The sequence below is a fragment of the Lycorma delicatula genome, chromosome 6 (assembly GCF_047948215.1).
Source record: "Lycorma delicatula isolate Av1 chromosome 6, ASM4794821v1, whole genome shotgun sequence".
Lineage (NCBI taxonomy): Eukaryota > Metazoa > Arthropoda > Insecta > Hemiptera > Fulgoridae > Lycorma > Lycorma delicatula.
The window spans coordinates 103,113,496-103,140,709 of record NC_134460.1 but is presented as its reverse complement, the minus strand read 5'-3'; the positions used below and the strand labels follow the sequence as shown (position 1 = coordinate 103,140,709).

At 29.7% G+C, this 27,214-nt stretch overlaps 1 protein-coding gene across 15 annotated transcripts in view; it reads right to left on the bottom strand.

The window, feature by feature from the left end:
- Dscam1 (Down syndrome cell adhesion molecule 1) overlaps positions 1-27,214 on the bottom strand; it is a 607,521-nt gene that overhangs the window by 440,372 nt on the left and 139,935 nt on the right. The window contains exon 1 of one of the 15 annotated variants that reach the window (XM_075368247.1): positions 20,162-20,525. The exons of the other annotated variants lie outside the window; for them this stretch is intronic. The gene's annotated coding sequence lies outside the window, so the exon portion shown is untranslated. Of the gene's footprint in view, positions 1-20,161; positions 20,526-27,214 lie in introns of those variants that run through there. 15 annotated transcript variants of the gene reach the window in all.

Below are 27,214 nucleotides of genomic sequence, written 5' to 3'. Positions count from 1 at the left end.
ACCACTTATGATATATCGTTGAAAATCTCTCAATGAGAACTTATTACTGCAGTTAAGAAAAAGTCTAAAATCCAAACTTTTTGGATTCTGGGTTTTTTTGGACATTTTACGATTGCAATCAACAGGGAAGGTGCACAACTAGATGTTACAACAGTCCAAAATCCAAAATTTCAACATTCTACGGCTAATCGTTTTTGAGTTATGCGAGATACACACGTACGTACACACGTCACGTCGAAACTAGTCAAAATGGATTCAGGAATGGTCAAAATGGATATTTCCGTTGAAATCTGGAAACCGAAATTTTTCGCGCCCACAATACTTCCTTTACTTCGTACAAGGAAGTAAAAACAATGAAAATATTAATAACGCTTAATTATTAAAAATAAATATAATGTAAAGTAGAAAAATTATATGTTCTAAGGTAATTCACAAAACCATAGAAAGTACGTACAAAAGGTTGGGGTTTTTTAAGCTAGTGCGATGTTTTATAATTTTCCTTTTCTCGCCCCAGAGCTTTCTTCAATAAGAAATTTAAGATAATTTATAACCCAGTGTATTATCCAGATTTTCAAATCAAGAGTAATATTCACAGTATAACGAATCGAAATTATCTCTTATCATAACGCATTAAAAGCAAAGAAATACACTCTAAAAAAAACTTCCTACTTTACGAGCCAATTGCACGCAAAGAAGTAAAGTTTGTTATGCCAGATCGTTCAACCTTTTACAACCCATTCTCTAATAAATGAATATCCCTTTCCATTACAACTATGAAGAAAGATTTACAGGCAATCAATCATAATAATTAGGGTTTATCTTATAACGACAACCTTTAGGTTAGTAAGCAACGACATACGTAAAATATACGTATGTACATTTGCGAGTTTTATATATGTATTCGTGTGTGTATATATATATATATAAAACCGGCAAAATCAGCTCATTTTCGAAGTCGAGAGTTCTAAGGTTCGTCCTTGTTTCTTTTATATGGATTTGGATGCTAGACTGTGGATACCACTGTTATTTGGTTTCAATCAACTACACATCTCAGGAGTGATGGCCTGAGTCTGTTCAAGAGTACACATTTATCGGTACCTTTACAGTTACACGCCAGACTGCGAACTGATGCCTTGGTATCTCTGCAGAGTACCAACTTTCTGGTTGTTGAAATACTACACGCAGTTTCTCTGTAACCTGGTATTATATAAATAAATAACTATGTCTTTCGACCAACTGGTACAGTAATCGGCATGCCAGTAATTTAACAGGTCCAAGGTCAGGTTTTTTGGTAAATTAAGCTAAAAAATTTAAAAAAAACAAGTAACGATTGCATTGGCTTTTATTATTGTCTGCTACAATAATAAAAACAAAAATACAAAATCTATGATCTGCATAATATAAAACTTCCAATTTAACAGCACTTTTCGAATGAGAAAAAATCAAAAAAGGTTAAAAAACAACCCGTATTTAATAAGCTTGTATTTTTAAAGATGACATTTTGTTTTGGATGAATAACGTTATTATTAGCAGTCAGACTAACGATAATATATGTTTCCAGTCGTCTAAAACAACTCCAGAAGAAAAAAAATGAATTATCTTAGTTTAATATGTGGGGATTTTAAGATCTATTAGACATATTCGGTTACAGGTTGTTTATAAAAAATTCGATAATGTTCTAAACATTGAAAACATTGTTAAAAATTACTTTTTTTAAATAAAAAACTATCTTAAATTATTTATTCGTAAAATATTATTTTAATAGAAATTCCTATAAATATTCACGGGGATGTGTTTATAAATGCAAATCTACTCATAAATTTTAACGAATCTGAACGACTAGGTTTACTCACTCTTAACTAATCTGTATCATTTTCAATACATTATAAACGCACCATTTCTAAACTATTACAAAAACCTCTGAAATTAAAATAAATACGCTATTGTTCCGGTCAAAATAAAGTTTATTATTTCAAATGCAATAATGAAAAATGATTACGAATGCCTACATGTGATGAATGTCTTATTAAATATAGCACACGTAAATATATACAATAACTTACGTAAATAATTAACAGTCCAATACGAAATTGTTATTCGTTAAATAGGCTTACATTAAAATAACTCTTTCAGAACGTTAACGAAAACGAAAGCTTCAAAAAACTTAGAGTTTTTATTTTAACCGAGTATTATACTGTATAACTATACAGTTACAGAATATATAAAAATATAAAGAAAATATGCTAATCAGGCCAAGTTGAGGTTTTTGCGGATCGTAACAATTCATGATCATTCCAATCAGAAATACAATTTTAGTACTGAAAAATCCCGGAAGGTTGCATACACGTTGGTCTACTTTTTTTTTATATCTCCAGATTCTATGGATCGGTTTGCATGGAATTTGGCACAATGATTTCCGAACATGATGTCGTTTAATTTTGACCAAATTTGGTCAGGGAGAAAGATCCCGGGGGACTTTATGAACTCCGTATTCAAATATTTTTTACATAATTTAATTCCCTTCAAGTAGCTAACATTCTTTGATGCTGTTTGGTCTTCTTCAAATCCCCATGAAAGGGTGGGGGCAAAAAAACACTTTTTCCTTTTTTGTCATTTCTGAAGTCGAAGTCACGTTCTTGTACTAATTAGATGATTCTATTGTATTAGTATATCCCTTCGGTTACATATTTGAACAATTTCATTCAGGTTACTGGATAATTAACTGGTATTTTTCAGGTTGTTTAAGTCATTTATCGATTTGCTTTATATCTTCAAACTGGATCATCTGATTTTTATGAAATTACATAATATAAATCATCTGAATATGGGTTATTCAATTCGATGACAAATGGTGAACGAAATTGTGACCGTATCTCTTGAGGAGATACGGTCACAAAATATCCTGCATTTCAAGATTTATCCAAAGTAAAAAACCTTTTAAATAATTTTTTACTTTCGTATTTATATTCTGTAATAATTCACTTAAATTTAATTCTAAGTAGTAGTTTTTCGAGGCTGAAACCCACAATGGCCAAAATAAGTTTCCCAAAAAATTTAAGCAATCATTTGCGAACTTTTTTTAAAATTAATTCCATTAATTTTTGAATGAAAGTAATGAATCATTTAATTTTTATTTTTCGCGATTTTAATGAACAGGAGTGGGGTACGAAAGAAATCTGCATATTTACAATCGAATAATTCCGCAATATTCTTGCGTTGCGATATAAGCAACGCAAGAATTGACAGAAGTGAAGTAAGGAATATTTTTCAAAAACCAAAGCAATTTTAATACAATACCATAGATCACTGAAGATTAAAAACGTTGGATCTAATTTTATTGTACAGAATTGTAAGTAGTTTATGCCATTTAAAAACATATTTTAAAAAAGAAGTAGAGAAAAATCTGTACGGTAAATTCCTTTAAATCTTAATAACCTATCTCATTTTAACGGTTTTTTTTTCTCGTGTCCATATAAGGGAAACAGTACAAACCAGGAAGAAAAGATTCTTCATCTTCCAAGTGGAAGAGGTCACATCACGAAAATTATGTTAAAAAGAAAAATAAAAGAAATAATATTATGATAAAAAATTTAGATTTGTTACACAATAACAACATTATAATAATTTAACAATTGTTGGCGATTAACAACAACTTGTAGCATTATAATTTCAAACTCAATTTAAATGATAAAAAATAATAATTTAAAAAAAAATTGTTTTATTATAACAATAGAAATTTAATTTCATTAAATAACATTTTGAGAAGTGAAGGAAGAATTGTAACCAAGAGACAACGTGTTATCACGACAATAGGTTACCTATTATCAATGATTTACGATTCTTTAACCTTTTCCCATCACAATGCTCCGCGCTTCTTAGCGCTCCGCAAAAATAGTTGGTATCTGATTGCCTCTCTTCATAGTCTTATGCTACCCTCTTGTGAAAAAATTTTCAAAAAATTACAGTATATTAACGAGATTTAACAGATTCTGACAAAAAAAAACCTTACGATTGGATATTTTTTATGCCTGTAACAACAAAAAAATTGAAACCGTACAAAAATTACAATAATTTAATTGCAGAATTTTTTTTGCGCATTTCTACCGCGTTTTTTATTAGCGAATTTTTTTTTTTTTTTATTTGTGTTTATGAAACATAGTTTGCTGATTAAAAAAAAAATACTTTCAAGCAAATCGGTTGAAAGTTGGGCAAAATATGATGAAAAACCCGTGTCATAAATTACAGATTAATTAGCATATCAGTTTCGAGAAATTTTTATAGTTATTTATTTTTTCTTAGCGTTACATATAATGTAAAATTTATTTTAAAAATTATAAGACTTCCTTAGAGCATTTATTACGTAAAAAAACTTTTTTTACAACAGAGTATTGCTGTTACACGCCACGGGGGGGGGGGGGCAATAGAGTTCATGAAACGCATAATAATTACCCCAGTAATTACAAGCTATTCGGTACAAACAACAGTTATTTTTTATGTTACTATGTATATAAAATCGTAATATATATTATATATATATAATATATAAAATAAGAAATTACGAGCGCGCACTAGTTTTTACACCAACATATAAATCGCAATATGGGAGATTCCCCAAAAAAACAAAAGAATGAAATAGATGAAAAATAATAAATAACCTAAACAAATAAAATGAAGTAATAAATTTATAAATAAAAAGCTCTTACCCCTAGTTGGTGATATTTTGGCGTGTGTGATACACGAGAAAGCATCCATCTATACAGAGTGGTACCTCACAAGCCACACACCTCCAGACTGATCTTACGCGAATGCCGTTTGCCGAGCACACAACGCATTGTCTAAAACTGTTTGTTCCCTCACGTTTAGGAAAATGTCTTGTTTCACAACTTTCAAGACGTAAAAATTCACGATTTCTTACATAAGATCCTCGTGCATAAAATCTCGTAGGAGATGATGAAACAAGCCCTTTCAAAACCTCATTTCGAAACCATCAGAAGGATTGGTTCTTCTCCATCTTATTGCCGTATTATTTATTATTATTTATTATTTATTGTAAGCCGTATAAGCATTGACAAGGAGCATATCAAAAATGTGGAAAAAGAGCATATCAAAAATGTGGAAAAAAAGTTTTTTCGTCCATTTTGTCATGCGCCTATGTAAGTAATAGCTTGAAGACAGAAGATAAGATTGATCAACAGCCCCCATATAATTATTGTAATCTACAATCATTACAGGTCTCACGACATTTTCTGTACCGTGAATTGTTACACTGTATTTACCCTCTTCAGCAGGCCCATGAATAGAAGACAGAAGTGTTACCATTCGCTTGTCATTGAATAGAATACAAGATATTCCATCCAGTGTCGTACGACAGGCTAACCGGTGTCTGGTCAAACCTAATTGTTTACGTCTGTTTCGTGTGAATTCAGCTGGCATTCCAGCACGATTGGATCGAGCTGTTCCACAAGCTAGAATTCCCACATCTTTCAGTCGTCGATATAATTGCAGGGGTGAAAAAAAATTTTCCATATACAAATGATATCCACAATTTTCATAACCTGCAATTAGATTGATAACTGTACGTTCAGTAATTTTTTCGTTTACATTTTGTTCCTCTCGTTGTCTTCCGAGATATACATTCATATCGAATGTGTACCCAGAATTATCGAAAAGTCTGTAAACCTTTATCCCAAAGCGCTTTCGTTTACTAGGTATATACTGCCGAAACAAGACTCTACCCTTGTAGGCGCATAAAACCTCATCAACTACAATTTGTTGTCGTGGATTACAGAGTTCACGAGATTTCTGACGAGCAATTTAAAATATTTCGCGTACTCTCCAGAGGCGGTCATAGTTACCAGTTTGCATTTCTGATTCTATTGGTGGATCCTGGTTAGTGAAGTGTAAATACTTTAAATATGAAGAAAGACAGTTCTCGGTAATGTATTCCCAAACCAAGCGAAATGGGAAACCTCGTCAGTCGACCAGTATTCTTGTAAAGTGTGTCTTACAGTATGACCCATTTCCAGGATGATTGCAAAGAAACGTTTCATCTGGGCAAGACTAACGTCACCTTGAATTCTGTCCTTAGGTAATGGCCTATCAGGTCTACGGCTTTGAAAATACAAATTAGTTTGTGATGTTACTTTTTCAAGGATAGCCCCAAAAAACAACATAGATACGGCAAACGGCGTCTGCCCATGAATACGGGGATCAGGAATATATTCAGGCACATTGTGTAAATTCCTACGACGCTTCTTAGGCCGACCTCTCTTATGAGGAGCGGATTTAGCCAAAAGGTCGGGATTCTTTACAAATGCACCTGGTTCCGGACCCATAAAAGGCAAACTGTTTAGTGTGTCATATTTACACCTATCAGTACAAACTAACCAGGGATTTCCAAGAACCGGCAGACGACCTTCCAACTCGTAACCTTCGTCATCTGTAACTGTTTCGTCATTTTGGGCCCGGTCAGTTGGATTTTCTTGTAACTCCGCCGTGTCAAGTTCCTCATCTTGGAGAGGAAATTCAACAGCTGGTTGCGTTTCAACATCCAACTGCACTGGAGAACGATAATGGATTTCATGAAATATATTACCGTTTCCTTCAGCATGTGGATGTAGAACTGAACCGGCTACATTTATTTTCTGTTCCGTGTCAGTATCACTAATCGAATGACCTGGATCATCATCGTCGCTACTAAAATTCAGGAGATGCGGTTCCGAAAAATCGTTACTCCTAATTTCAGTATTTTTGATGTCGTCCAAGCCCTCAAGGTCGTCACTGTCATTTTCGTCATAATCTGAAAGTTCTTCGTCAAGAGCAAACCTAATCTGTTCGTCATTCATTGTCTCGATAAAAAAAAAAATTACGGCAAATAAAAAAAAATCACAAATTAAAAAAAAACGCCCTATATGTGAAAAAAATCGCACTGAATAAAAAAAAAACCGATGTAATTTTGAAAAAAATAATGAAATAATATATTACCAACGGAACGCCGGTTTGCGATAGTAAGTTACTTACTGCAGTTCACTCGTACTCACTCACACAATAAAGTAACATATGTTAGTATAAAGAAAGAGATTCAGTAAAAACTACGTTTTATAAAAATCCCCTCCACTTAAAAGGCTATTCGGATTGACAAAAAACTATTTTTACTGTATACTGTTATTCATTACGAATCGGTATGTGTTTCATTGATGCCGATATCTTTTGTCAGAAAAGATTTATTAGGCCTCAAATAAAAGTGACACATTTATGACCACAAATTCCTTTTTTTTTTGTGTGTGCCGTATAACATAACTTATTATGTGTTTCAATACATCGTTTTGTTGCTAATATAATAAGCTAGTTTTGTAAATAATAAATAAATCCGTAACCCTCATAGCAATTATAATACACCAGTCACACACACACACACAAGCACATTTCTGAGAAAAAAATGGTCATATTCTTTCTTGTCCAAATAAAACATTTTAATTCGTATAACTATAGTTCAAATTGTATAATAAAACTGATTTCTTTGTGAATATAAAAAAATATAACCGACTTAGATCCCATATAAAATGATTTTGTAACAGCGTTTTAAAACTGTCACCGCACTGAGCCACTTTACTGGCTTCCTGATCTGTAAAGGTTAAAATCATAAAAAAGACCCTAATTCATACAGATGACAGAATTTTTCTAAAATTTATTTTTCTTTGGAGGGTAGTGTCTTCTGTCCTTTGAATGATTTGATGATTTCTTTCTATCCTGTATTTTCTTAAGATCAATTTATAACCCCTCATCCTCATGAGGGGTTACATATTCTCTCTTTATTGCTTTTACCCTTTGTACTTCATCTAGATCAAATTCACTAATCCTGAATGCTTTAATATAGATTAAACCTTGTTCTTCCCCCTCTAAAACGTTCTGCCATAGTCGGTTTTCTATTTTCAATTTATTTTAAAAACTTTTCATTTCGTACAATATCTACCACTTAATTTTCAATGTCAAAATTTCTATTCTTTACCGATAGTCCATGATTTCGCTACTGTAAACCAATGAAATTTATTTCTTTTTCAACATTTCTTTCTAATCGTAGAATCTGTGTTTGGTTTCTCCTTAAACGATTATTACTTTTGTGAGGTTAATCAGAAAACTGGTTTATGTAACCCCTATTTTTCCACCGTTTAAGATATATTTTTAAATGTATTTTTAATTCATTCATCCTTTGTTATTTTACTACCTAAATAACAAATGTTTGCTACTTCCGGCATACTACGTTCTGTCATATTAATCTTGTATCAGTCGCATTTCCTACGTTTACTTTTAAATAGAATTTCTTCTTAACAGTAGTAAATCCATATCATTAATTACTTTTAATTAATTTCTACATTTATTCAAAAAGAGTAGGAAGGGAATCCATTACTTTTTTTAAAAAAAGGTTTCTCCGCTATTTTTTCTTCTCTTTTTATTTTATTGAATTTTTCATGTATGATATATACGTAAAGAATAAAGGTTAAATCTTTGACTCATCGTTTCTGTAAAGCAGACTTCTCACTCATTTTCTATTTTTATGGATTACTTACTTTTACGGACCTTATTCCTGAATAAATTACAGATCTCTTTCTTTTTCTGTATGTCAAACCAATTTTTCTTAAAACTTTAAACATTCTTTTTCAATTAAAATTTATCAGTATATTTCTAATTGTGAAAATATTTAAATTTTATTAGATTCCAAAAATAGTTTATTTACAATAACGACTTTACTTTTTCCAACAGGTTATAAATAAAATTTTGAGATAAAGGAGAATTGCGATAAAAAATATCAACAATTTTAACCATCTTTAGAAATTAATAGACAGTGATGAGTAAATGTTTTGCTGTCTATCACTGTCTTTAGTATCTTAACGCAGTAATGATTAATTGAAATTTCACTATCAAAAAGAAAAAAAACATGTTTAATTTAAATACTTTTTCATAAATTCTAAGGCTTTCTTCAAAAAGTTAAACAATGTGCAAAAACAAATTTAATAAAGTGTAAAACTCAATTTTTCTATTGTTTAAGATATAAATAAAAAATATGTATCTAAAAACGAAAAATATATAATACAAACCTTTTAAAAGCAATATAATTTCATCTTAAAATTAAGAAAAGGTTGGTGAATAAATAAAAAGGGAAGAAATTATTAAACAAATAATACATGTAACTCTAGACCAACGAAATTGAAATTAAGGAAGGAAGGAATCTAAAGAAAGGTTACTTTGTTAAGGAACGCAAGTCACGCATTACAATATCCATTTACACAACTTTTTGACGACCAAATACGGGACTACACGTACACCATTATTGTGCGTGAATATCTTTTTGATAAGAATTCAGAACAACGATAATATTAAAGTATTACAATAAAGAGGAAGGCATAAGAATCCATGATTTTATTTTAATTTTGCCGAAGGCAATATTTCCGCTGTTATCAACAAACGTGATACGCATTATTAATTTTTGAATATTAATATATTTAGGATGTAGAAAAAATGGCAGTAATCAGAAATAGAACCTAAAATCGCAATCAGATCTTAATAAGAGAACCAAGTTTTAATTTACTAAGCTAATTTTGCCTCCATATTCTATTTCCTTTTCTTTTTTTTTGAAGATATGATTTTAAATTTAATCTAATTATTTCGTTTAATTCATAATATTTGAATTCAAGATTGCGCATAAAAATATGCAGGAAATTCCAGTGATTCATTCTTCTTATATACAAATGAGAATTGTTAGTACGCATCCAAATTAACAGCATCATTTTACTTTTTTAATTAATCAATTGATTGGTTTGATGGTATTCGTAAAAAGATTTTTTTACCCAAAGACTAATCATCTGTTTTATATTCTATAACTAATATATATGTATTAAGCATTTATCTTTTAATTTACGCATAGCTTAAAGTTCCTTCTATTATAAAATTAAATAACTTCAGGACTGGATTGAATATCGTTAATGACTCCATTTTTCATCTCGGTTAGGCATTTGAAGAAAGAGTTTTTTATATTAGTTAAAGAATGCATATTCAAAAAAAGAAAAAGTATCCAAAATAATAACGATTTTTAGACATAATTGTTGGGAGAAAACTAAATACGAGGGTAAATCAAATATAAACGGGATTTTTGTACCTGAGCATCTACGGTTGGTAGGACTGGGCCCGCGCTTCTAGTGTACTTGGGTGGGGTCATTAGGAGTGGGGAGAGCCAGCCATTCCACACTCCCAACCAACCCGTCAGTAACGCTCATGATGTCGGGGTAATAGGTGTACTCCTTCGCTGCGAACGCATAATTATAAAATTTCTGGCTCGTGAAAAAGTTCAAGCGATGGAAATTGACTGCACAGTTCGGGGACCAAACATTATCAAAGACTCGTACGTTTGCCTGGCATAAAGAACTCAAGGAAGAACGAGAACGAGTGGAAAATCCGAAACACGATCGCCGTCCTCGGTCCAGTATTACCGACGAAAACATTCGCGCGGTTCGAGACATTCTTGAAGACGATTGACGGGTGAGAGTAACCGAAATTGTAGAACAGGTCGGAATAAGTTATGTGAGCTGTCAAGCGATCATCACGAACGACCTAAAGTTCCGTAAAGTGGGTGCCGGATGGGTCCTTCGCCTTTTGATCGTAGATCAGAAGTTGAGAGGTTTGAAGATCTTTCAGAGGCTTACAGCAAGGTTTGCAAAAGAAAGTGATGAATTTTTAGTCGGATCGTCACCTGCGACGAAACGTGGGTCCACCAGTACATTCCCCCAGTCGAAACAAGTCAGTATGGAGTGGCGCAGGAAAGGGGAGGAAGCCCCAGTGAAAGCCAAGACTCGACTGTCAGCTGGCAAGGTTCTCTCAACCGTTTTTTTCGACCGGCGATGCATTTTGCTGATACACAATTAATGCTGCTTACTACTGCGACCTGTTGGAACAGGTTGAGGGCTGTATATCGCCGTAAAAGACGAGAACAACTGATTCGAGAGGCTATCCTCCACGACGACACTAAGCCCCATACTACAGCTCTAACAGTCTCAGAACTAGAAGAAATGCACTGGACTCAACTTTATCATCCTCCCTACAGTCCGGACCTATCGCCCAGCGATTTTCATTTGTTTAGGTCGCTTAAAGAAGCTCTAGGAGGGCAACAATTTGAAGATGACAAGGGCGTGGAGGAATTCGTGCGCAATTGGCTCCTGATGCAACCAGCTTCATTCTACGATGCTGCGATAAAAACCTTCCTTCTCGCTGGGAAAAATGTATTTCTAAAGCAGGAAACTATGTAGAAAAATAAATTATTTGTCTTTTATTTTTCAATAAATAAATTTATTAAAAAAAATCCCGTTTATATTTGATTTACCCTGATAACATTAAAAAATTTGTTATGAACTACGTAAGATAATCACGTATCTATCTATAAAAACAACGTATCTTCTTTTACTAATCTACGAATTACCTTTCGTCAAATGTAATGAAGTTTGATACGTCACCGCTATTGATTAATGTACTAAATTATCTGGCATCATTTTAGTTCAATCAAGAGAGGGAGAAAAAGTAGCTAATACATTTTTTTGCCATTTCTTTTAGTCTAAAAAAATTGGAGATCTTGGAAACATATTTTAGCTCACAAAACTCCACAGATCACTAAAATATTCATATTTCTTAATAAAAACACTGATCATTAATCTCTCATTCATATACATGTATGATGTTTTGCGCTTTCGACTGAGGTATTGTAATACTTGGATGGATTAAAAAACCCGATTATATTCTACAAGCACCTCAACTTGATCATTGACATTATGTGACTTCACCGCAAAAGGAACGGTCTTTGTAGTTCTGAAGTCAAGACCCATTCTTATCAAATCGTAAACCTGTACCTAATAAGAGAGACCTACTCTTACCAAGAACATGTAACTGTACCTGTACATGTGCTGTGCGAGTCCGATAAATACACACGAAACTAGAAAGTACATAATAAGAACAAAATGGTAGATGATGCTAATAAAGGATGGTTTGCTAAAAAAAACACAGCAAAACGAGACAAAAAATTCCACTGTAGGAGTATCTCAGGACCTTTTCAAACAATGGGCATCTCTCCTATTTCGAGAATCGATGTATATTTACTTAAGATGGGATTAACACGGTGGTTTCCAAACTTTTCCGAGTCGCGGCGCCCTTTGTCAATGAAAATTTTTCCATGGAGCCCTTTCTTTCTGAGTAGTATGACTACTCGTAAGTAAGAGATAAAAACAAATAAAACTCGTGTATCTTCATTATTTTTTTCCTTTATTAACATTAAATTAATAATTATAAATGTTATGGTTCAATTAATTATGATGCTTTTACATTATTTCGCGGCGCCCCTGTGTAGATGCCGCGGCTCCTCGGGGCGCCGCGGCGCACAGTTTGGGAATCACTGGCATTAACACATCACAGACCGATAAGATTAGCGTAAATATGTGCTAAAACAAATTATATTTCCTTCATATATTACAAAAGCATCTAATGCGAAATTCAGACTTCCTAACGGAATTTATAGTGAATGGAATTGTTCAATTGACTTATATAAACTGTTCGGACACTTACCCGTCGCATGATTATGGTTTTAGAGATAATTTTTACCATATTATTTTCTTTCAGTAAACTAGGTATTTTTAGAGCTGCTCGATTTCTGCCCTATTTGAAGAACTGTTTGAACTCACCAGTTAAAAAACTGGAAAATATTTGAAAGCGGATGTATTTTTAAAAAAACTTTAAAAGAAATAACTTAAAATATTGATGAGGATAATAATTACAGATATTAGATTTCTTAAATTATGGAAACGTCAACTTTATAGCAGAAAAACACGAGGAAAACTACATTTATTCAGAGAGTCTTTAACAAATTTTAAAATAAATTGTATGAGCAGGATGCAGTTAATAAATGATATCGCACGATTTATTAAAAAAAAATTACGGTGCTTCTGAAAAATTTAAAATGAAAATTATAATTAAAATAGTGAATATATTATTATGTTTTATTTTATACAACAAAAAATTATAATATGACTTTTAAAAACGTGCCCTCATTGTTATCGTACACAGCCACGTTTCCCTCATCCGGACAACTGTTATTTTAAGGCACCGGTTTTCATGACAATGTAAACAATAACAAGTCATGAATTCATTGTTTAAAATACAAAGTAAACGACAAAAAAGAGGGTTGTTAGACTATTCATGATGAGATATGATAGTATAGCAGCAACTTTGATGATAATGGTACGATCTATTCGATTATAACATGGGAAATAACTTTATACAATAACGTAGACACCGACCAGGAACAAACCAATTACTGGAGTTTCCTCTCTTCGACAAAGCGTCTAAGTAAAGAGGGGGTGAGGGAATTTTAGAAGGGGAGGGAGAAGTGATTCGAACCAAAATAAAGGTTTTAAGTGGTTCTTATAATTTTGTCATAAAGATTTTACATAAACCACGCAGTAAGGATGTAGTAAAATAATTTTAAATTATTCGAAACTTGATTTACCATAATGTTTATGAAGAGTTAAGACGTTTTATAGTTTAATTTAAACTCTAAAAGTTACTACTAGTTATTATAGCATTAAGCGGTAACTTAAAAAATAGAAAAATCAATTAATTTTATTTTACTCAGATGTAAAGTGGATTAAAAAAAGAAAACCAAAAATAACATTAATAAATAATTTTACTAAGTTACATTAATCAAATGAAAAAGTCTACTTATAATGTTTCTTTCCGGTAAAGAAGGAGTAATGATCACGGAAACGAAAATAAAAAAAACAGAAGGGGAAAATTAGAACGGTAGTAAGCTCAGTATAAATTACAAAATGATTCCTTTTATTTAATCTTTCGACAGTTCCAGTTTTTAACAGAATATTTAAAACAAAATCTTCAGTGTACTTATAAAGCCAAATATATATATATATATATATATATATATATATATATATATATATATATATATATAAAATCTCTGTGAGGATATATATATCACAGATCACAAACCAATCAAATATTACTATTTAATTTATACGAGGCTCAATTTTACATACAGTAATCTCACCTAAACATTTCAATAATTCATACCACGTAAATTAATTTACATTAAAATGTAAAAATTCAATGAACATGAAATCTAGGAAGAACTATGTATCGCTAATATAATTTTTGGTTATTATTTTAATAAATCAATAGGATTCTAATACATTCCAATTACATTTTATAAAACGTAATGAATAATCTGGAATAATCAGTTTTCCAGTTCGATTGTTAACTTGGACATGGAATTTTTATATATAACTTTAATTCATCATAATTTATTACTTTTATTTATAATCGTCATATAAAGTAATTTAAAATCATTGATAGTTTTCTTAATTTTTAATACTAATTTTTTTCATTTATTTATTTGCTGTAAAATATATTTCGGTTAAATTAATACTGATCCGACTATAAACGATAATTACTAAATGTAAGATTAAAAACCATAATATATATCCATAATTAATTCATTTTTTATGTTGAAAAGGTTAACATAAACCTTTTAGGTCTAGTATTTTACCATAGAAACATCTTTCAGAAATTGTGAAAGACAAACAGAATATTTCAAGCAAAATTTTAATCGAATATTATTTCATTTTTTCTTGTTTAGCCTCCGGGGATCACCGTCAGGAATTACTGCAGAGGATAAATGAGGATGATATATATGAGTGTAAGTGAAGTGTATGTAGTCTTGTACAGTCTCAGGTCGACCATTTCTGAGATGTGTGGTTAATTGAAATCAACCACCAAACAATACCGGTATCCGCGAACTAGTATTCAAATCCGTTTAAAAGTAACTGACTTTATTAGGATTTGAACTTTGGAACTCTCGACTTCAAAATCAGCTGATTTGAGAAGACCCGTTCATCACTAGACCAATCCGGTGGGTTAATCGAATATTCTTATAAAGATTCCGACCAACATTAACTAAAACTTATAAACTTACAAATAAAAACATTCTTCAATGTATAATGTATAAAGAATGTTATGACGTTTTAAAAAATAATAATCACGTGTTGAAAATTTGATAAAATTTAAAATAAGAAAGATGTATTAAAGCGGATTGAAAAAAACGTGAAGTTTGAAGCATAATCTTCTAAAAAGAAAGATTAATTAATTAGTTATGCCATAATAAGATATTCAAACAGGGGAATGGTAGTTTAACATTATAAAATAGTAAAACAAATGTAGATGAAGAAAGACTAAAAACAGGAAAACAAATGAGATAATTATTATTGATGATCTATGATATATTTTGAATTAAACAAATTAGAATAAAAAAAAATAATAAATAATTGGACCAAAATCAAAATTGATAAACAAAACTTCCAACTTTTTTTTATCTGTAAGGAAAACTTCATTTTAACTAAACATAAACATACCTATTTATAACTAAATAACTATTTCACCACAAATGGAGAAAATAATTTCTTAGAACAGAAATAATTACTAGTTAATTGAAGCAGGTAAAAAAAGAAACGGCTTAAAATATATTTAACCTAATACTGGAAAGAAATAAATGAAAATATCTCTTCATTGAAAAAACATCTTACAAAACTAAAGAAATTATATGTTAAAAAATTAACATAAAAATGTTAATAGACATGTTTAACTAAAAATTCTGATGTGGACCCACATAACTTCCTTGTACGCCTATTAAATTACACATACATATTTCTTTCTGCACTTCGTTTAAACTTATTTCATTTGAAAGTGAGATACGGTCCTCCAATTCTTTTATTAATTGGACAGTTACACAATTGATGAAACTAGAAAAAAATTAAAAACTAGAGAATTTGTACACAAATTAAGTCAGAAGAATTATATCAAACCAAAGAGCTAAATGAAATGAAGATCAATTCCGACTTAGGGAAATATATCGAAATATAGTTCGACAATATCAGAGGAGTAAAGAACTAAAAGATAAGAATTTTTTGCAATTTATTAAAGATCGGGCATGTATGCCTCAGTGTATATGTTGTTCTTGTGAGGGTCTATTTTTCAGTCATTCTGTAGTTAACTTTAATATAGATAAAAATAAACAGAAATTCCAAAATAATTAAATAAAATTAAACAGAAATTAAGCTAGAAAATCCAAAAATAATACGATTCTAAATTATAATTTTCAATTAATATTATATAAGCAGATGTCACCAAATCTATTACATATACACATATGTAATAATGCCTATTAAATTACATATACAAAGTAAGACACAATCCACCAATTCTTAAAAAAAAAATTAGTTCAACAACAATCTTATCTGAAATATTAGGTTAGAGTAAAAGTCCCGTGATTACTCTATAAATAAATTGTTTACCAAATAATCCAATAATAAAAACTGAATATTTTACATCGCAAGATGGAAATTAACATTTGTAACCAGTATACCGGAGTTCACTAAACGTAATAGTTTATTAACTTTTATTTCTACGACACCCCGGAAATTTGAAATACACACCAGAAATATTGTGCATATTTCGCACAAGCGAAAAAAAATTCCAACAATTCCAATCTTTCTGTCAAATTAAATAAAATCATTTTTTTAAAAATACAAATACAATTTTTATAAGAATTTGCTAATAAAACCCAAAAATAATACAATATTAATTGAAAATTATAATTTATTATTTTCAATTAATATTAAATAATCAGATGTTTCACCAAATCTATTACATATACACAAATGTTATAATGCCTATTAAATTACATATACACATTTTTAAAAGTACATAAAATTTTATTTCACTAATAACTTCCGTTTTTTTTTTATATACGTTACACATACATAATTTTGTACTACTGAATGTTATTTACTGTAATTTTTTTTTTACAATCACGGGTTAAAAATCATTAAAAAATCAATATATTTAAATTAAAAAAAGTTAAAAAATAAATAAATTAAAAAAAAAGGAGATGAAATTTGAACCGATTGCCTTCCCTTGTAAGATACAAATATTTCATTAATTAAAATTTTTGTTTGGCTCTAACTCTGGAACCAATGAAAATAAGTACCACTTAAGATATGTAGTTGAAAAGCTCTCAATGAGGGCTTATTAATGCAGTTAAGAAAAAGTTCAAAATCAAAATTTTGGATTTTGGGCTTTTTTGGACACTTGGTTCAGTCGATTACAATAAAAAGGGGAGGTGCACAACTAGATGTTACAATAGTCCTAAATCCAAAATTTCAACATCCTAAGGCTAATCGTTTTTGTGTTATACGTACATACATTGTGTACGTACATTGTGTAACATACGTTTTTGTGTTGTACGTACAATCACGCCTAAACTAGCCAAAATGGATTCAGAGATGGTCAAAATGGATATTTCCGTTGAAATCTGAAAACCGAAATTTTTCGCAATCACAATACTTCCTTTACTTCGTACAAGGAAGTAAAATTGATGAAAAGAAAATATTCAACAGCCAATTTGTTTAAACCAGCTTTATTATTTGTAAAAGTAGTAGAAAAATAGTTGAAAATAGAATTATGAAAAAAAACAGATCATGTAACATTTCTGTTACATGTAAATTGACAATTAAGAAGCTACATTCCAACAAAAAAATAAACGAGTGATACAACCATTAGTGTTATATAATATATATATAATAATTATATATAAAATAATAACAAAAATTACTAGTTTTGTAATTTCAGTTTATATAATGTTAGGTAGTTTTTTTCACACTTTATACTTTCAAATTCGAAAACGAAGAAACTGTGAGAACAGAAATAATCGTAATGTTGTATACAGAGTGATTCGCAAAGAATGTAACAAACGTTCAGGGCAATTAATATTAGTTAAATAAAGAAGAAATTTCATATAAACATATGTTCCGAAACGTTTAATTAGCAAAAGTCCGAGGCGAAAAATTTCCCCCCGATTTCTAAGTCCTCGGTAAAATTAACCCAGACTGTAATTTTTTTAAAACCCAAATTAAGAGGTAAATTTAGTGGTTTTCTGCAAAATCTAACCTGAAAAATTGAAAAAAAAATAAATACATTTCAGAACAGTATTTTTACTTGTTTTTGAGACCAACATTTATATAAACTTTCTTCTTTACTTTCACTAGTAGAACATATTCTGCAAGTTTATTAATTACATTGTTCTTCGTTAATCACTCCTTATACGTTAATGGTTTTCTCCTACTGAATGGAGACAATGTGTCTCCACTCAATACGGCGTAACTCACTCATCCATTATTTTTTACCGAAAGGAGTAATATATTGCAATTTATTGTTTGTTATGATTGTGATGCATAAAAACCATTTGAAATGGAAATGGCACTAAATATCGCTTACTCTGAAAGTAATGATGTTAATTATTCAGCCAGTTGCTCTATTTAATAGAGTGTTCAGTCGCTTGAAACGTTGAATATAACCTGCATTTAACAGTCGATCTTCTGAGTCAAGTAAAAAAAGCGATTTATTATATATTTTAATATTACATCAACTATACATAATTAACATTACATATGTAGTATGCGACCTAATTGCCAATTTAATAGCTTTTAATGTTAAGAACTTGACAAATCTGTACAAATGAAGCAATATCTAAAAAAAACAGTGGTAAATAATTGCGAAATGAATTTCATCAAAAAGTAATATCATCGCAAAATACACGAAAAAGTAAAACATTTTTTTAACAAATCTTTTTATATTACCTAACAAAATTTCATGGAAACAGGAACACGCAATAACATAACATGACCATCAACCTTGAATTCAAAGACAACGAAAGAATACGTTAAAACATAAAAGGACAGAAGAGATTACAGAAAGCTACTGCTAATAACTGCGCGTGCGCCAGGGTGAATTTAATTCGTTTGTAGCTACGTCTGGTTGTCAATTAACAAAACCGCAAGTGGGTCTTTGATATCTTAATTGTAGCTCTTTGGCTTTCACTCTACTGTATACAACACCCTAAGTTTGAGACGCCACTTGGAATAATTAATAACAAACTTTACATTGTTGAAATTACAACTTACATAAATACAGTAATAAGTTTAAAAAAACACATTTTTCTGAATTTTATTTATAATAAATAGCCGATGTTAAAATTTTCATATAAATTAAAAATTCCATTCGACTTGGCTTTTTGTTGTAAACCTTGACATATAATTTGATGTAATTAATCAAAAAGTAAATAAAATAATAGTAATATTATTAATCTACAGATATAATAAATAAATTCCAGTTAATGATTAATTATGTTTAATTAATATAATTACACAATAATTAATCAAGTAATATAATAACCATAATTACATCATAAGTTATTAATAAACATATACCCGATTAATATTATTAAGATGAACCTGTAATTAGCGTAATTATATACATACACACATATATAATATTGTTGTGGGCAAAATATTTGAGTTGTGTTGTTCACGAGTGGGTTGTTGAACTTCAATGTGAAAGTACTACGTATAAAAATAAAATTACCTTCTGAAAACCAGTCCAATCATAAAATTACATTTTGCATTTAACGAATTCCGATATTCTATTAACACATAATACTCACTTCAATAAAAATAAAAATATGTTTTATAATAATAATTTATCCATAAAAAAATAACTAATTTTTAATTAAAATAATAAAAAACCACACTACAGAACAAAATAAAATTTACCTGATTGAAAATTGCAGTATTAAGTATTTGACAATACATATCTCTCAGTAAAGAAAGTAAATAAATGAATAATGTATCATTTTAGAAAAGGATACATTGATAAGTTCCTGTATACTACCATTCTCTGAAAGTAATGATACCCATTATACAACCATTTCCTACAGCAAACAGAGTAAACGAATCAGTCGAATATCGGCTGCATTTCAGTTGATTTGACGAACTGAATACTCATCTCAGTGAAGAAAATAACGGGAAACCATTTCACTCCTTATACTTCTCATATTTGAGAAGTAACGTTACCAATAACAGAAGCTGATGAAGTTGAAGGCTAAATTTAATTCGGTACAAATAGAATTATCAGTAAAAGTGATAGGAATTTCAGAAAAAACTAAGAGGAATATTAGTAAAACAAGTAGGCCATGAAGTAAAATGATTACAACAATATCACTTACCGAAAGTTCAGTTACAGAAACAATTTTTTTTATTTTTTAACATCCGTGGTCATAATAATCATCCTCCGTTAAATGCAAATCCTGCCGGATCTTCGTACGTCGGGTCCCTATGTTCGTCATGTAGTCCCCTTCAGAACCACTATCAAACATAATCCACTAATTTGTTCACGTTCAATAGACATAACCTCAATTTCTTTTGTCAGAATCAAAATTTTCTCCTTTGTTATAATCCAAGATATCGTAAAACAATTTGACTAATTTAGGGTCATAAATATAATACATTTTATTAATTTTTAATCAAAAATAACTGTGAATAAACATGGAAAATAAATCAACAACACGCACGTAAACAAAAATTCTCACAAATATCATCTACGCAGTTCCTCACTAACATCATCTCATTTAAACTAACACAGTTCAAAAATTAACCGTTAGATAGCGAAAACAACTTGATATACGCATTCAATATGAAACGCTGAACATTTTAGATCAACAAAAGATGACATGGCGTCGTCCTAACGAAATATATAGAATTTTACACGCAAGGACGACATATGTTCAATCCGTCGTTCAACTAAGCAAAGATGGTCGGACCAGTTATACTCATCTATCGTAAACAATACGTCACAAGAAATGAAGTAGATTTGATCATGTTTCAAATGTTTGTTTCTTAAATAAAAATCTGCAATAGATGAGATACATTTACAATATTAATCAATTATTTTAATAAAAAATAACAACAGTAGTTCCAAAAATGAAATTCTCTAAATAATTTTTTTTCCTTTTACTTTTAAAACACTGTTTTAGTTTTTACTTCACTATTCACATTTATATACTCACATACATATATACCTATTAGTACAATAAAACTAGTACAATACACTAGTAAATGTACCGATCACTAGCGGAAAATCCCAATTCGTTAGTGCATGTCTCGTGTGGTCAGGTGTATACTTGTAACATTATTATACATAGATACATCGCATATATATACAAAAATATGTATTAATGATATATTTTTTATTTACGTGTTGTTTTTCTTCATAAAATAATCTGATGTGGACACCACATGACTTCCTTGTACATCTACTAAATTACATATACACATTTTTTCTGCACTTCACTAAAACTTATTTCATTTGAAAGTAAGATACAATCCACCAATTCTTAAAAAAATAAATAGTTCAACAACAATCTTATCTGAAATATTAGGTTAGAGTAAAAGTCTCTTGATTACTCTTTAAATAAATTGTTTACCAAATATAATAAAAACTGAATATTTTACACCGTAAGATGGAAATTAATTTTTGTAACCAGTATACAGGAGTTCACTAAACGGAATATTCATTAACTTTTATTTATACGACACCCCGGAAATTTGAAATACATACCAGAAATCTTTTGCATATTTAGCACAAGTGAAAAAAAATTCCATCAATTACTTTAAATTGAATTGAATTCAAAAATGTACTTTATCTTTCTGTCAAATAATTAAATAAAGTCAATTTTTTTAAATACATATACAATTTTTATAAGAATTTGCTAATAAAACCCAAAAATAATACAATACTAAATTATAACTTTCAATTAATATTGAATAATCAGATGTTTCAGCAACTCTATTACATATATACGTATGTAATAATGCCTATTAAATTAAATATACACATTCTTAAACCTATAAAATTTTATTTCACAAATAACTTTTAAATGACTTTAATTTTTATTTTTTTTTATTGTTATTATTGAATATTTATTTATTGTAAAACTTCTTTTACAATCAGAGGTTAATAATAATTATTATTAAATCAATATATTTAATTTAAAAAAAGAAATGTTAACAAAAAAATTATATAAAAAAAAACTAAAAAAATAAAAAAGGAGACAAAATCTGATTTGCACTGATATGCCTTCCCTTATAGATCCGAATATTTGATAATTGAAATTTAATTTGGCTATAACTCTGGGACCAATAAAAATAAGTACCACTTTTGATATATCGTTGAAAAGCTATCAATGAGAACTTATACTGAAGAGTGTTATTACTGAAGTTAAGAAAAAGTCCAGAATCCAAATTTTGTTTTGATTTTTGGGCTTAGTGGACTTTTGATTGCAGTCGATTGCAATCAAAAGGAGGAGGTGCACAACTACATGTTATAACAGTTCTAGATCCAAAATTTTAACATCCTACCACTAATCGTAATTTTGGTCAAAATTCCCATTCCGACACCCAGCCCGCCAGGGCAACCGGCCCGGAGGCGTGCCGTCCACTCCCCCTCCGCAACTAGCATATATATAAATTGAAATATGAATATGGAATTAATAAAAAATACACATTTTAAAATATAAAACTAAAAGTAACGATTTGGATATTTGAATATTCGAGATAACTGGTAACCTTCCAATGATTAATACAGCAGATGCTATTCAAAAGGCAATCGAGCTTATGGAGTAAAATCTTTCATAGGAATTGTTTAATAAAGGAGAAAAGTAGAAAAAACAGATCATTTCGATATAAATAGTGATTTACATTCAAAACTTGGAAAAAAAATCCAGTGATCGCTTTAAAACGATTACAATTTTACATTTTTTTTTTTTTAGAAATTCTTTTAAAATTACGTAGCACTAATTAGACATACTATAATATTATTATTTATTTAATCAAATATTACGTGACAGACAAAATATTTATAATACGTGTATATATATATATATATATATATATATATATATATATATATATATATATATATATATATATAATTTTATAAGCAAGGAAATAAATTCAAATATCATTTGCATCTTCAAAAACAACTGAAATGTATATTATTACCAAGGGAAATGTTCATGCTCTACAATGTATATTACCAGTTCTTATACAATATTATTCTAGTCGATGTCATTGCGTTGTTGAAAGTTAGGTAACGTTATAGTTATATAGTACTGCATGTATGCTATAGGAAGTAGAAGTGCTATCAAGAATCACTCCCTCAACAACCGACGACAGGAATCGCAGTTGAAAAGAAATGTGTCAATGACGCATTTAGATTTTATTCATAGACAGGGATGAAAGTGAAGTGGTACAATTTCAAAGTTTATTGAACCCAGTTTGAAATTCATTTAATCAATAATGTAAATTGAATTTCATTTAACTATTATCTATTAAATACGTATGTCTGCATGATTATGTATATAAATATATTTTATGATTTTAATTAAATATTTGTACTAGTTTTTATTCTTTTTTTTTTTTTTTAAATTCCCATCATACAACTATTGTTATTCTGATAAGACTCGTGAATTAAGTAAGCACTTGTTTTTACGTATGATTTGTAATTCCCTTATCTCTTGGAAGCAAAAACCATATAACCTCTTAGCTTTAATAAGATTTCTAAATTTAGTTATTCTGGTATCATTATAAGTTAAAACTTATCCGTTAAAATTATGAATTTATCCATTAGAATTACTTATATAATTTTCTTTTAAATCCCTTACTGCAATATAAATTAAGTATGTTAGTATTTAGAATAGTTTTATCAAATATACGAGTCTAGGTTGATAAATTTTGCACAGATATGCGTAGCATGGGAATGAAAAGAGATATTGAAATGAAATAAAAAGTCTGATGTGAACACCACATGACTTCCTTGTAAGCTTATTAAATTAATATACACATTTTTTTAAGATGAAAAGTACATAAAATTTTATTTCGTTAATAACTTCTGATATTTTTTCAAATTATTTTTTTATTGCTATTATTGAATTATTACTTATCGTAAAACTTTTTTTATAATCAGAGGATAATAATTATCAATAAATCAATATATTTAAATTAAAAAAATAAAGCTAATGAAAAAAAAAGGGATGAAGTCTGATTCGAACCGATGTACCTTCCCTTGTAAAAACCAAATATTTCATAAATTAAAATTTTATTTGGCTTTAACTCTGGAACCAATGAAAATAAGTACAACTTATGGTATATCGTTGAAAAACTCTCAATGAGAGCTTATTAATGTAATTAAGAAAAAGTCCAAAATACAATTTTTTGGGATTTTGTGCTTTTTTGGACACTTTTGGTCCTGGCGATTGCAATCAAAAAGGGAGGTGCACAACTAAATGCTACAACAATCCTAAATCCAAAATTTCAACACCCTACGACTGATCGTTTTTGAGTTATGCGAAATAAATACGTACATACAGACGTCACGCCGAAACTAGTTAAAATGAATATTTCCGTTGAAATCTGAAAACCAAACTTTTTCGCGATTACAACACTTCCTTTACTTCGTACAAAAAGTAAAAATGAATAAAAGTACAATAACTTAGTTACAAAATGTAGTATTTATTTTTCAATATAATCCTTATTTACTTAATTTTCACGAATAGGCGTATGAAGTTTTTTCCTATTTAGCCTAAGGGAACCACCGTCAGGTATTAATTACTTCAGAGGATGATATGTATGAATGTAAGTGAAGTGTATTCTTGTACAGTCTAAGGTCAACGATTTCTGAGATGTGTGGTTAATTGAAACCCAACCACCAAAGAACACCAGTATCCGCGATCTAGTATTAAAATCCGTATAAAAGTAACTGCCTTTACTAGGATTTAAACTTGAAACTCTTGACTTCGAAATCAGCTGATCTGCGAAGACGCGTTCACCACTAGACCAACCCGGTGGATAGGAGTATGAATTAGGTTTACATTAATGTACCAAAACTGCTAAATTATTCTTGGAACATTTCTAGAATTTCTCTAGAATATTTTCATAACCAAGTGCTTGTAAAATATCTCTGAAATGTTTTCGGAATAATTATTATCAATTTTATTTTATTTGTTTTATCTTACGTAAGCATTTGTGTAAAAAAAAAGCATCTGTCAGAAAAGTAAGCAAAGCGCCGAACCCCCTCCTCAATCATCCTAAGATCCTTGCGCCATATTTGTAAGGTCCATTACCAACTTTAAAGGGTAAGCTTTATTTTTCCAGCCTCTCTAATTCTCTCTTCTGTAAATGCAGTTAAAAATGTATTAAAACTAATAAACAGGATATACCGCAGATACGATAAATTGGTGTATTCGTACAATTTCTCGTCACTGTGTCTCTCAGTAGATATTTATGGTTATAGGTAAGAAAACGGATTGTTATTTAAATATTCACTTTTCTACACATACTTTCATTGCTTTTACTTACGACTTGAAAACAGTTCGTTTATTACACAAATAAGATAAGCATCCTATAATTTCAGCGTTCAGTATTTTTTAACAATAATTAAGGAACAGCGAGATAAAGTTTTAAGGAATTTTGGAATGATAAATTTATTCTACGTTTTCAAAATTACAGGAACAGTGAAAAAAACAATTAAACAGTGAGAGATGTTGTTATTTTATCCACGCGTACACACACACCTGTAGAGTAGGAAATCGTGTAAAACATAATCCTATATGGATGTAATTTACACAATATCTTCTTGCATATTTTAATTTCTAACCTGCTATGAATAATTAATCATTTCTGTAGATTTGAAAGAATTAACTGCATTAAAATATTAACCATCAATAAAATATCCTGAACAACACTTATAACGTTATTATTCAAAACTGGGCTTATTGACTTTTAATACGTGCTATACATTTTTTTTATAAACACACCGATTTAACGTCTAAATTTATGAAATATATATATTCAGATTTAGAACTCGTTACTCTTATATAAAAAAAAAAACATGTAATATTACAAAATAAAATAAAAAATAATCTTATAACATTAAATGTTCTATTAATCAAATTCATTCGTTTATCAAGTCACCAGAAATTAAATAATAAAATGCAATTTTCAATACGATTCCCTCGTGGAACTTACAGATTAAACCCAAAGAGTGTACTGTATATTAGAACTGACGTAGGCTGAACGTTCATTTATTTTGACTGACCCTCGAATTCAGAAGCTAATGAACCACTTCCTATTGCGTACACACGTACACGCATTCACATAAGCTATAGAGAAACAAACACAAGAGAAATGGAGCGAAAGAGACACTGAAAAAAAAGAACGGAGGAAGGGTGTGGAGTGTAAAACAGTAAGTAAATTAAAACTGACACAAATGGTCCAAGACGATAGACACTTTTGTCACAGTATCATCCTTCTGGGGGTTAATAACATGTATCATTATTATTACAACAGCCATCAAAGTAGATAATATCCATTAAATTTACCGTAAAAAAATACACAAATAGCATCAATGAATCATAAATGGGTACGTATGATAAAAAAATTAATAAAATTTATTCAAAAGAAAAAAAGAAGTTGTTCTCTTTTTTATATTAACTGGATATAAACTATCACTATTATGGAACTCTTACAATAAAACAAAGAAAAGATTGGCTAGAAAAATATTTTACTTTTTAATCAGTCAAAAAGAAATAAATTAAAAATCTTCTAAATCTACTTAAAAAAAAAATTTTCATTCAAACAAATAACTTTGTAATAAACGGTTATCAGCGAAGGATAAGAGGAAACAGATACCGTGTAATAGAAAAATAATAAAAATAAAATTATGCGAGGAAATCCTTGAAAAACAAAATAAAGAGGGAACTACAGAATGTACATATTACTAACAAAAAAAAAAGAAGAAAAATTCAACAAAGATTCGGAGGAAATGTGAGTTAGAAAACAGGAAACGCTAACAGTTGTAGGATTCTCGCTTAAAAGAATTCACTCTAAAACATGAAACGGAAAACATACTGCAGTAACATTTTGAAAGATATAAGGGAATGAAAATCTACATTATTAGAAAAAAGATTACACAAACCTATAAAATTTTAATGAGTTTTATAATAAAAATGGCGTTCGCTTTTACAGCACTGACTTTAGGTGAAATTTATACGTATCATAAGAATGCCACCTTAGAACATACTAACAGAAAATTTGTTTCAACAATTGTATGTATGTGGGAGTAATCAGACCGAAAGCTGGTTTAATTTTTAAGAGCGCTGACTTCAACCCGATTAAAAGTGTAATCATTACTATTTCAGGACTAAGCCAAGAAGTTAAATTAA